The sequence below is a fragment of the Argiope bruennichi genome, chromosome 9, assembly GCF_947563725.1.
Source record: "Argiope bruennichi chromosome 9, qqArgBrue1.1, whole genome shotgun sequence".
NCBI lineage: Eukaryota > Metazoa > Arthropoda > Arachnida > Araneae > Araneidae > Argiope > Argiope bruennichi.
In genome coordinates, this window is record NC_079159.1 from 12,622,092 (window position 1) to 12,635,079 (window position 12,988).

The following is a 12,988-nucleotide window of genomic DNA, read 5'->3' on the forward strand; positions in this document are numbered from 1 at the left end:
GTACAATATTGTGGTGCATCAACACAAATATGTACAAAAGAAAATAGCTCACTTGCAAAATCTTTTTATGTGGTCGTATTCGTTACATAATCGTCTTATCTTTATATTCTTCCAGACAGAAATGCAGTTTGGAGAAGTTATAGAAGAGAAAGAGAAAGAAAAAAAAAAGAAGAAAAAAAAAATCCATATATTTTTGATTGTCGAGCTTGCGTGTTTAAAATACATTAAAGAATAGTTTAAATTTAAAAAGATGTCTTTAAAATTGTCTGCTTTTTTATCTTTAAAATAAACATTACAAGAAAACACATGCCTGAGAGTATTGTATAAAAATCGATGTAAATTATGGTTGATGCTTCGAACACTGACTTTGTTACGTGATAATTATAGAATACATCAAGAATAGTTCTTTAAGTATGAAAAGGAAGTCTAACTATTGATAATCGATTCTGAATGGAAATGTTTAAAAAAAGAGAAATTCTAAAGTTTTGCAAATTTTCAAATACATGATATCGCCTTAAAATAAATGCAAATTTATTTTGTACGTAATTTAGCTCTGTAAGTTCCGTTTAAATGAAAAAATAATATTATATTATATTCATTTAACTGTTAACTAAAAATACAATAATACAAATATGATTAAATGATAAAAAGCGATATATATATATATATATATATATATATATATATATATATATATATATATATATATATATATATATATATATATATATATATATATATATATATATATATATATAAAAGTATTAGAATCAAGTTAATAGGAAAAACAAAAATCAAATAAAAATTAAACCAAAAAAATTATTAAAAAATATTAAAAAAGAATCCGGCCTGAAGACTTTTTCAAGGGTCACCCTCAGGCAGGGATTCAAATAAAGGGATTTTTTCTGTGAGGACATACAGACATTAAGTCTAATAATGATTCCTCGTGACCCGAAAATCCCCCGAAATCATGCTCAAGAGACATACCATTTTAACAGAAAGGAAATACAAAATAACAAATTAGAAAAAACCACAAAGTAAAAATACAATAAAAACAATAACAATAAAAACAAAAACAGCATTAAAATTAAAATTAAAATTAAAAACGAAAAGGCCAGTACATACCATCCAACAGTGAAGTAAACTTTAAACAATCGATTGTGATTTCCTGTTTTTGAAAGTTAACGGTAAATTATGTAAACAGAGGTAGGCACCCAGCGCCATCTATTGAGTGATCCAATATGCAAGTAAATTTCTATTTTTATTTAAGCCAAAAGATTAATCCCAAACCATACCTTGTTTAATTAAAAAATTGACATTACAGTAATTTCTAGGAAAATCATTTTTAATTAAATTTTTAAGGAGGATATTTGATGCTTCAATATAAGAATTTTTATTATTGCAAACCCTTTTGATCCTGTTAACTTGTGAGAAAATTAGATTTTTGAAAATTTTAGAGTTTAGATTGGAATGGTAGTTACATAGTTTTGTTATTTTAAAGTTGAAATCATCCCTTTTATCGTATATACCAACTATTGTTTTATCATTAGCAATTTCGATTTTTAAATCCAGAAAGGTAGCCTCAAGTTGATTTATATTTGTATCTTTTAGAATTAAATCTTTTGGATAGCAATTAGTAATAATATTAGTATTGTCGAAGTTAATCAAAAGTAGGTCATCAATATATCTCCACCCGTTTATTAAATTATATTTAATTATTTTTTTCTCATAGTAATGCAGGAAAATATTAGCTAAAGCACTTGAGAAAGCTGTCCCCATTGGAATGCCCTTGACTTGTTTATAAAAATTAATACCATTAAACACGTAATTTTCAGTAATATTAAAATTACATAACTCAAGCCAGTTATTTTTAGGAATGATATTTTCATTTAAATATTCGTCATATATAAAAGTGCAGACCTTTATTAATTTTTCATGAGTTAGATTAGTGTATAAATTTTCGAAATCAAAAGTATTAAGTTTATTAATGTTGTTATCTTTAAGAAAATCCAATACTTCTTTGTTACTAGAAATAATAAAGTTGTCTTCATTTTTTATTTTGTCCAGGATAATTTTTAAGTATTTAAAGAAATGTTTACCCGTATAGTAATTATAACTACCAGTGCTACAGGTTACGAATCTGAATTTTAATGGATTTTTATGAAATTTAACTGTTGGGAATAAATAAGGATAGTTAAGAGAGCAAGTCTTAGTTTTGGTTTTTTTTGCGAAAGCTAGCATTCTTTTATCTAATTCCTTTTTCCCGGTGTTCTTTAACATATAAGTTGCATTAGAGTTATATTCATTAATTAAAAGTTCTTTATAATAATATTTACAAATTAAACAGAAATTATTTGCTGATTTATCTATTACTGTAATAACAAATTTTTCTTTTAAATTTTTTATTTCATTTTTTAATGTTTTACTAAAATAAATCCCACGTTCTTTAGATCTGTCAAAATCAGTATTCAATTTTATTTTAATTTCCTTTAAAATTCTCACTTTCCATTCCCCGAAACCTTCCGCAGGCCAGTGGTATTTTCTAGATAATTTGGCAATAAAAACATCCAAATCATTACCAATAGAAATCAAAATTTTGTTATGGTTTATTTTTTCTCTTAATCTAAATTTTGTTCCTCTTCCCATCAAATCTCTTAAAGAGTTGGATTCAATAATTTTTAAATTACCTGTAATAATATGACCTTTATCAATATCTATAAAATCTTTATATTTTTCCTTGTTACAGTAACAATCTGTTTTATTTATTTTATCTAAATTTTTGCTATAGTAATTATAATTACAAATTTTTTTCTTTAAAGTTGAAGTGTAACTAAACGCTATTGATACATTAGTTTTATCTGCAAGAGGAAAAAATATATTATTATTATGTATAATTTTGGGTAATTTTAGATATTCGAAGTAAATATCCAAGAATTTAATCACACAGTATTCTTTGTAAACATTATTTTTATTATTAAAAAGTAAATCGTTTTTTCCAATGTTAAGTTTACATTTAATAAGATCTAGAATAATACATTTAGTGTACGAATTTTTAAACTCTAATTCCCCGAATTTATTATTTAAAAACCATTTCATTTTATTATTTCTAAGACCAAAAATGTATTTCCTAATTCTGTGAATGTTTTCACTATTGTGTTCCAGATTACAGTAATTTTGAAATTCCTCAAATATAATTTGAAAATTGCCTCCTTTCCCTTAAGCTTAATTTAAGAATTAACAATCACAGATCCGATATAAAAAACTTTATAAAAAATAGGAACACTGACTTCGAACTGGAGCATTTTCAAAAACATAACTTTAACAATATTAATATCTACATTCTAGAAGACAATATTAACGAATTAAACAAAAGATTAGATCTGGAAAACATTTATATTTGCAACCTGAAAACTTTATTTCCTTATGGTCTCAATAGTAAATTAAATGGGGAAGGTTATGCAGATTTAAACAATAATTGCATTTATAACAAATTTAACATTTTTAAAAATTTTCTAAATAAAGATAACTTTTCTAAAAGATTTAAAAGAGGTAAAGGGAAAGGAGGCAATTTTCAAATTATATTTGAGGAATTTCAAAATTACTGTAATCTGGAACACAATAGTGAAAACATTCACAGAATTAGGAAATACATTTTTGGTCTTAGAAATAATAAAATGAAATGGTTTTTAAATAATAAATTCGGGGAATTAGAGTTTAAAAATTCGTACACTAAATGTATTATTCTAGATCTTATTAAATGTAAACTTAACATTGGAAAAAACGATTTACTTTTTAATAATAAAAATAATGTTTACAAAGAATACTGTGTGATTAAATTCTTGGATATTTACTTCGAATATCTAAAATTACCCAAAATTATACATAATAATAATATATTTTTTCCTCTTGCAGATAAAACTAATGCATCAATAGCGTTTAGTTACACTTCAACTTTAAAGAAAAAAATTTGTAATTATAATTACTATAGCAAAAATTTAGATAAAATAAATAAAACAGATTGTTACTGTAACAAGGAAAAATATAAAGATTTTATAGATATTGATAAAGGTCATATTATTACAGGTAATTTAAAAATTATTGAATCCAACTCTTTAAGAGATTTGATGGGAAGAGGAACAAAATTTAGATTAAGAGAAAAAATAAACCATAACAAAATTTTGATTTCTATTGGTAATGATTTGGATGTTTTTATTGCCAAATTATCTAGAAAATACCACTGGCCTGCGGAAGGTTTCGGGGAATGGAAAGTGAGAATTTTAAAGGAAATTAAAATAAAATTGAATACTGATTTTGACAGATCTAAAGAACGTGGGATTTATTTTAGTAAAACATTAAAAAATGAAATAAAAAATTTAAAAGAAAAATTTGTTATTACAGTAATAGATAAATCAGCAAATAATTTCTGTTTAATTTGTAAATATTATTATAAAGAACTTTTAATTAATGAATATAACTCTAATGCAACTTATATGTTAAAGAACACCGGGAAAAAGGAATTAGATAAAAGAATGCTAGCTTTCGCAAAAAAAACCAAAACTAAGACTTGCTCTCTTAACTATCCTTATTTATTCCCAACAGTTAAATTTCATAAAAATCCATTAAAATTCAGATTCGTAACCTGTAGCACTGGTAGTTATAATTACTATACGGGTAAACATTTCTTTAAATACTTAAAAATTATCCTGGACAAAATAAAAAATGAAGACAACTTTATTATTTCTAGTAACAAAGAAGTATTGGATTTTCTTAAAGATAACAACATTAATAAACTTAATACTTTTGATTTCGAAAATTTATACACTAATCTACCTCATGAAAAATTAATAAAGGTCTGCACTTTTATATATGACGAATATTTAAATGAAAATATCATTCCTAAAAATAACTGGCTTGAGTTATGTAATTTTAATATTACTGAAAATTACGTGTTTAATGGTATTAATTTTTATAAACAAGTCAAGGGCATTCCAATGGGGACAGCTTTCTCAAGTGCTTTAGCTAATATTTTCCTGCATTACTATGAGAAAAAAATAATTAAATATAATTTAATAAACGGGTGGAGATATATTGATGACCTACTTTTGATTAACTTCGACAATACTAATATTATTACTAATTGCTATCCAAAAGATTTAATTCTAAAAGATACAAATATAAATCAACTTGAGGCTACCTTTCTGGATTTAAAAATCGAAATTGCTAATGATAAAACAATAGTTGGTATATACGATAAAAGGGATGATTTCAACTTTAAAATAACAAAACTATGTAACTACCATTCCAATCTAAACTCTAAAATTTTCAAAAATCTAATTTTCTCACAAGTTAACAGGATCAAAAGGGTTTGCAATAATAAAAATTCTTATATTGAAGCATCAAATATCCTCCTTAAAAATTTAATTAAAAATGATTTTCCTAGAAATTACTGTAATGTCAATTTTTTAATTAAACAAGGTATGGTTTGGGATTAATCTTTTGGCTTAAATAAAAATAGAAATTTACTTGCATATTGGATCACTCAATAGATGGCGCTGGGTGCCTACCTCTGTTTACATAATTTACCGTTAACTTTCAAAAACAGGAAATCACAATCGATTGTTTAAAGTTTACTTCACTGTTGGATGGTATGTACTGGCCTTTTCGTTTTTAATTTTAATTTTAATTTTAATGCTGTTTTTGTTTTTATTGTTATTGTTTTTATTGTATTTTTACTTTGTGGTTTTTTCTAATTTGTTATTTTGTATTTCCTTTCTGTTAAAATGGTATGTCTCTTGAGCATGATTTCGGGGGATTTTCGGGTCACGAGGAATCATTATTAGACTTAATGTCTGTATGTCCTCACAGAAAAAATCCCTTTATTTGAATCCCTGCCTGAGGGTGACCCTTGAAAAAGTCTTCAGGCCGGATTCTTTTTTAATATTTTTTAATAATTTTTTTGGTTTAATTTTTATTTGATTTTTGTTTTTCCTATTAACTTGATTCTAATACTTTTGTATCAATTCATCTGTGTTTTTGAAGTAGCTGCAATTGCGCTCTCTAAATACTATGAAGTTCCTTTTTTGTTTTAGTTTAAATAGGTAATAAATTTTAGTTGCGATTTCGAAACTGTTTTGTTTCGTTTTCATTTTAGTTTCGTTTTCAAACTTTTTCTTACTTTGGATTGGTTATATATATATATATATATATATATATAAGTTTAAATAAATATAATAAACTTTAATATATAATTAAACATAATTCTCATGTGTGTGTGTGTAAGCATTATTTTATGTGATGCAGGATGCAGTTTTGAAGGCAGTGAAAAGACTTTCGATTTCGTGACGTCGTTTTATTTCATTTTGGAGAAGTAGGCATATTTACAAGCGATGAGCGCACACACAACACAGAACGATACAGAGAGGAAAGAGGAAAAGCTCTTGGACATTTTATCCCCGGTCTTATATAACCTGAGAAATTCATAGGGAAAATATTTCTTCATAGTGCTAATATATGTATAATGTGATTTCGATAGGGATTTTCGCTACACGCGTCGACGAGGTAAGGGAAAACATAGGAATCTTTTAAAAAGAATGTGCTTAGTGGACATTTGTCTATCCCTTCTCGCGGAGAGTGGGAATGTGAGGTTTTTAGCCGATACAGCAATTTTACAAAGCTACTCTTGAATTAATTAAGTAGAGAAAGTGGAATTGGATCACGAAAAAAGAGAATATTTTTAGAATGAAGTTACTATGGGCTAAATTAAGATAAAATCTTCGAAATTAATTAAATTGAAATTAGAATTAAAATATCATTACATATATATATATGTATGTATGTGCGTGTGTGTGTGTGTCTGTGTGTAACACTAACATACGTGTCATAAAAAATCATTCATATTAATTTCTGCCGAATGCAACATTCAAATATAAATAAATGTCTAGCCGAACGTTTCAAATTACTTCATGAATATTTTTACAATTACAATTTATTCAATAAACTGCTCTCAGATTGATGGAGCTGCTAAAAGTTTTTAGAAATGCTCTAGAGAGGCCAGATCGCCCAAACATTCCAATCTGTCAGTGAAAAGATATTATAAAAATCAAGAAAGAAGCAGAACAGAAAGATTAATTGAGCGTTAAAATAGGGTTAACCATCGCAAAATGGTTGATCGCTATGACTTACCAATGAAAATTGAGGACCATTTTTTTCAAATGTAGGATCTCACAAAAGTAGGATTTGCATTGTTTTTAAATTAAAAAAAAAGCAATATATATATATATGTATATATATATATATATATATATATATATATATATATATATATATATATATATATATATATATATATATATATATATATATATATATATATATATATATATATATATATATATATATATATATATATATATATATTTAATGATGTCCATTTGATTTCCGCATATTTTTTCTTTAACTTTTTTTTATTTAATACATAAACTATAACAGTGTTTTTAATGTAAAGCGGAAATTAAAATTCATCGAAGAATATATTCAATTACGTGCATGCAAATGTTAAAATGGAAAAAAACAACAACAAAAAAAAGGTTTTATTTGGATTATAACTCCCACGTAAGAATTTCACTTTTACTTTTATTTCTAATGGATTTACTTTTCTATTTGCAGTGAATTGAGTAAACTAATAAAATTAAATTCGTGTTTTTCTGTTTTTTGGCATGATAATTTTTGAAAAAAGGTATCGCATATTAATAACTGAACTGTGTCAGAAATCAATAATTAGGAAAGCCAAAGGCGTCTAATATATGATTCAGTGAATTATTGATTAATAATTGATGATTTAGTTGATCACTTTGACTGATAACATTCAGTTAAATGCTTTTGTAAGATAATATTTATCGATTAATATATAAAAAAAGGCTGATCTGAAAATTAAACTATGAATTCACATATAGAAAGAAAAGTCAAAATGTGTTACATTTTTGTAAATAACCTTACAATGGGTTATATTTTTCACATGATGATGTGCATACATTGATGTATTGTTATTATATAGAGTAAAGAAATATTTAAAAATCAATGAAATTTTTTACATAGCAAAATGTTGGTCTTAGAACAACTTAATTACTTCTTAAATATGAAAACCTTCTTGTCTTAACTTCTGATGGGCCATAAAAGCAAGGATAGAGAAAAAAATTAATTTGCCACTAAAAATTATTTAAAAACATGTTTATTGTTCACGTAAAGATTTGGGTAATGTTTTATACTAATTGCCTCTGGCGACCAATTTTTTCGCTCAGAATATTGACTTTCTAAGCTGCTGAATATTAATATGTATTGTACGTTTAAAAAAATGACCTTGTTATTTGGTAAAACCGATAAAACATAAATTTAACTGAGTAAATAAGAAAAATGTAACACGTTCTCGTTATAAAGGTTGTATAGTACGAAATAGAAATAGAAGTGAAAATACTAATTCGGAATTAATGCAAGAAAGCATTTTTAGGAAAATCTTAGTTTCAACAGTGCGAAAAGTTCGCGTTTGAATATTTAGATGAATGAGTCTGAATTTCATCCTAACATTAAAAATTAATTCTCTTACATCATGTATTACATTTAAAATGTGTATTTATTTTAATAATAAAAATTTGTGTGTGCGTGTGTATGTATATGTACGTGTGTGCGTGCTTGGATATTGACCAAACTATTTGTCTTAAAAGTATCACATTTGCCACATACTTACCTTGAAAGTCAAGAATGTGTACCACCGAGCGATTTTTTAAATTTTTAATTAGAATTTTAATTAATTAAAATTTTGCAAATGTTGAAAATATTATTGGCTAAATATTTGTCTCTTCCCTCAAAATTCTTATTGCACTAAAAGGAATTTTGAGCCTTTTTAAATTTAAAAAATTGTCTTTTCAATGATACCTTTAATGAGGAAATGAAAAACAAACAAAGAGGGAAAGTTAAAAAAATGTCTTATATAGGATGTATCCACTTTTTGTTATTTAGTTCTATGAAAGGACTTGTGGTGAATAGCATATAAGCCAATAACAGCGCATCTACCCGAACAGCTGTTTTGGTATAACTGTTAAGTTGCTGGACTGCTAACCACAAGGTACGAGGTTCTATCCTAACACGTCTCCCATCGCCTCATTGGTGACCTTGGACACTGAACCTTCAACGTTCGTACAGCTGTTGTGGCGCCATCTACCCGCAACCAAAGCCGTCAGACTCACGTGACGTAGCAACCCAAAGCCGTCAGACACACTTGGCGCATCAGCACCCACACACGCTCGCCATAACGCTTAGCGCTATTCAACTAGGTACCGGCCCATTTCGACAACAGCTAATAACTCAATACATCACCATTCAACAGACATATCGCTCATCTCACCTTCGACTCACTGGAGGGAGAGTACTGTGGTGAATAGCACATAAGCCAGTAACAGCGCTTCTACCCGAACAGCTGTTTTGGTATAACTCTTAAGTTACTGGACTGCTAACCAAAAGGTCCCATGTTCTATCCTAGCACATCGCCTACCGCTTCACACTCTTACTCCCCCCCCCCCCGCATTTCTTAAAGAGAGTTATGTGAAAGAATGACTTGGTTATATACAGCTATACCAATAAATCGATTGCATCAAACACAATACATTAAATGTTACATTAGAAAAAAATTAAATTAAGGACTTTATCGATTTCAAGTTGTAATCCAAATTCATGCAAAAAAATATATATATATATATATATTCTCCTTTTGTATAGCTAACTTCTCCACCACTATTGAAAGAAGCAGTGATAGACTATTCCCTATTAATTCATCTGCACGAAGATAAACTGAAATACTGTCCCAATATATTGAACGATGTCTCCACGATATTGTGCGATATTCTGAATGCTCGCCAACACCGTGTGGATGTCGTAACGATGTTTTAGGGTATTTTGAGTGATAGGATATTGTATATTTTTTCTTTCTATGAAAATCTATCCCATACAGTGAAATGTACACATCACATTAATAATATCAACTTTCGAATTGTTTTTACTATCTCATAATAAAAATAATATCTCATAAAATTTATTCGTCAATAAATAACTAAAGTTACTAGTGAGAGCACCCTTTTTGAAGCTTTTTTTTCACATTTCCAAGTCCCCCCGTAGATAAGAAAGCCTCACAGCGGAAGGAAAGACGTCATCACTCAACTTAGGCCAGCACAAAACGCATTGGATCGCGATTGGATGGAGTCTGCCTTACTAGCTTTGATGAATGATATTCATCATGATAATTAACGATTTGTACTAAAAAAAGTAAATAAAGAAATCATAAACGAAAAAGATAAACTCGATTTTTGTTTTTGTGAAAAAAATCAGAAGCATTCAGTAAATTTTAAATGATTATAATATTTGTTGCAATATAAAAGTATTTTCGAAGTATTTAAAAGTTGATAACTGATTATAAATTATAAATTTTTTTTCTGAATTGCTTTTGATTAAAATATAATTAACATTGAAACGAGAAAAGAAGAAATTTCAAACTAAAATTTTATTTTATTTTAAGGCATTATTTAAAATCAATAATTCAATGTATGTATCATCAACGCTTAAGACAAAGGAAAAATAAAAGCACAAAAATTATTTTTTAAACGTTATCCTTCTTAAGTAATTAATCAACATTTACAAATGACAAATTTTTATAATCCATACAAAATATTACAGTGGTACAATCATTTTTTATAAATGTAAGAAAATACTTATTTAGTTATGCTTTACAAGAATATGTGTTAGGATCATTCAAAATTTCCAATTGAATATTTCATTCCAAAAGTACAATCCGTCTATAAACATATAACATAATTTAAAGGGCATTTAGATTCATTAATTTTCATTTCTTGTTTTGTGGTATATTAAAGCATGGATCGCCAAACATTTTTATTACAATAATTATAAACAAAATACAATACATTTTTACAATTATATAAAATTAAAATAATTTTAAAAGTATAAATTGAATTTTTTGCAAATTTCATTTGATAAGTAATAAGTCATAGGGTAAAATTAAGAAATTAAAAACTCTATATATCAACCTTAACATATAATTACAAAGGAAAGACAAGTACAAATAAAATATTTGAGAGAAACAATCTTTATTGAGCATCATACAAGAAATGAATATGCAGTTATGTATTAGTGTCATCAAAATAATCAAATGAAAGATTCATTAGAAAAATATAATTTCCCTAAAAATACAATTTAAACTCTTTTTAAAATCATTAATTTCCATTTCTTGTTTTGCAAAGCAATAAAATTTAAAACGTAGTTAACTTTTTTTACAATATTTTTTCAAAAATATGTCAATTGATTTTATACAAATTTAATTTAATAAGTAAGCAGAAGTATTTAAGCTTTTTCCTGTAGGTAAATAATTTTAAGTTGCATAAAGTTTTTAAATCCTAATTTACAAGCTACTCCTATTTTATTTAGAACTTACTTTCAAAAACATGCTTTCATATTTTTGAGATAATAATTTTGAAATAATAAACACAGTTGAAAATTAGAATGATTTTTATATTATCGTTTGGATATTTTAAACCACTCAAATTTAAACTTTTTATTAATGAAAATCAATTTACATCAGAAATTACATCTCTTTCCAATAATAGTTGAGCTTTGCAGATATTACAATTTTTTTAAATACTCAATAATAATAATAATAATGAACTCAATAATCTGAAACAAAGACTAAAGCAGGAAGCATTAGATTTAACTTTTCAATATCATTATCAGAAATATATATTTCATTTAGAAAAGTTAGAATATCAAGAGTTTGCATTGCAATTATAATTATTATCATCATCAGAGAGTGTTGCGGCAATTTCACCTTGCTTTTCTGATTATAAAGATAAGGTCAGCATAAATCGAAGTCTATTTATTTTACTTGACGAGATGACGCTACAACTTGGAGATTCGTGAAATTATCTAGTTCGGATCTTTTGATTTCGAATTTTGATTACGCTATGTATATGAGAAATAAATAATTATCTTTTACAACTAGCTTACGAATTTTGATTACGCTAAGTAAACGCGAAAGTAATAATTATCTCTTACAACTAGCTTATAAATTTTGATTACGCTACGTACACGCGAAAGTAATAATTATCTTTTACAACTAGCTTACAACTAACTTTTCTTTGTACTGCGACGCAAATCTTTCACGGTGAATTGAATGTCTCTCCTTCTATGGGTACTGATTAGGGATGACGAATATTTTAAGAGCGGTTATTACGTAACCAATATCAAAAAGTCACAAATACAAGTGACCAATACTTTTCAAAGAGGGGTGTGATTCAAATCCTTGATACGATCTTACTGGTGATATTTCGATTACAGGTTTTGGAATCACGATAAAAAGTAACAATCGATACAATATCACTGAAATTTGCCGGAGCGGTGACTTCACTGGAAAGTAACAATCGATACGATCTGTCCAATGGAAGCTCTCGAAAGAAATCTGTGATTGGACTGAAAAGTGAACGGACCGGTTATTGGAATTATCGTATCGTATCACTGAATTGCATATTAATGAAATTTATCGGAGCGGTGATTTCATCGGAAAGTGCGAAGTAGGGATGACGAATATTTTAAGAGCGGTTATTACGTAACCAATACCAAAAAGTCACAAATACAAACGATCAATACTTTTCAAAGAGGGGTGTGATTCAAATCCTTGATACGATCTTACTGGTGATATTTCGATTACAGGTTTTGGATCACAATAGAAAGTAGCAATCGATACGATATCACTAAAATTTGCCGGAGCGGTGACTTCACTGGAAAGTAACAATCGATACGATTGTGGTGAATAGCATATAACCCAGTAACAACGCTGCTACCCGGATAGCTGTTTTGGTAAAATCGGATCGTTACTGGACTGCTAACCAAAAGTTCCCAGGTTCTATCCTCCCGCGTCTCATACCTCCTCACGATC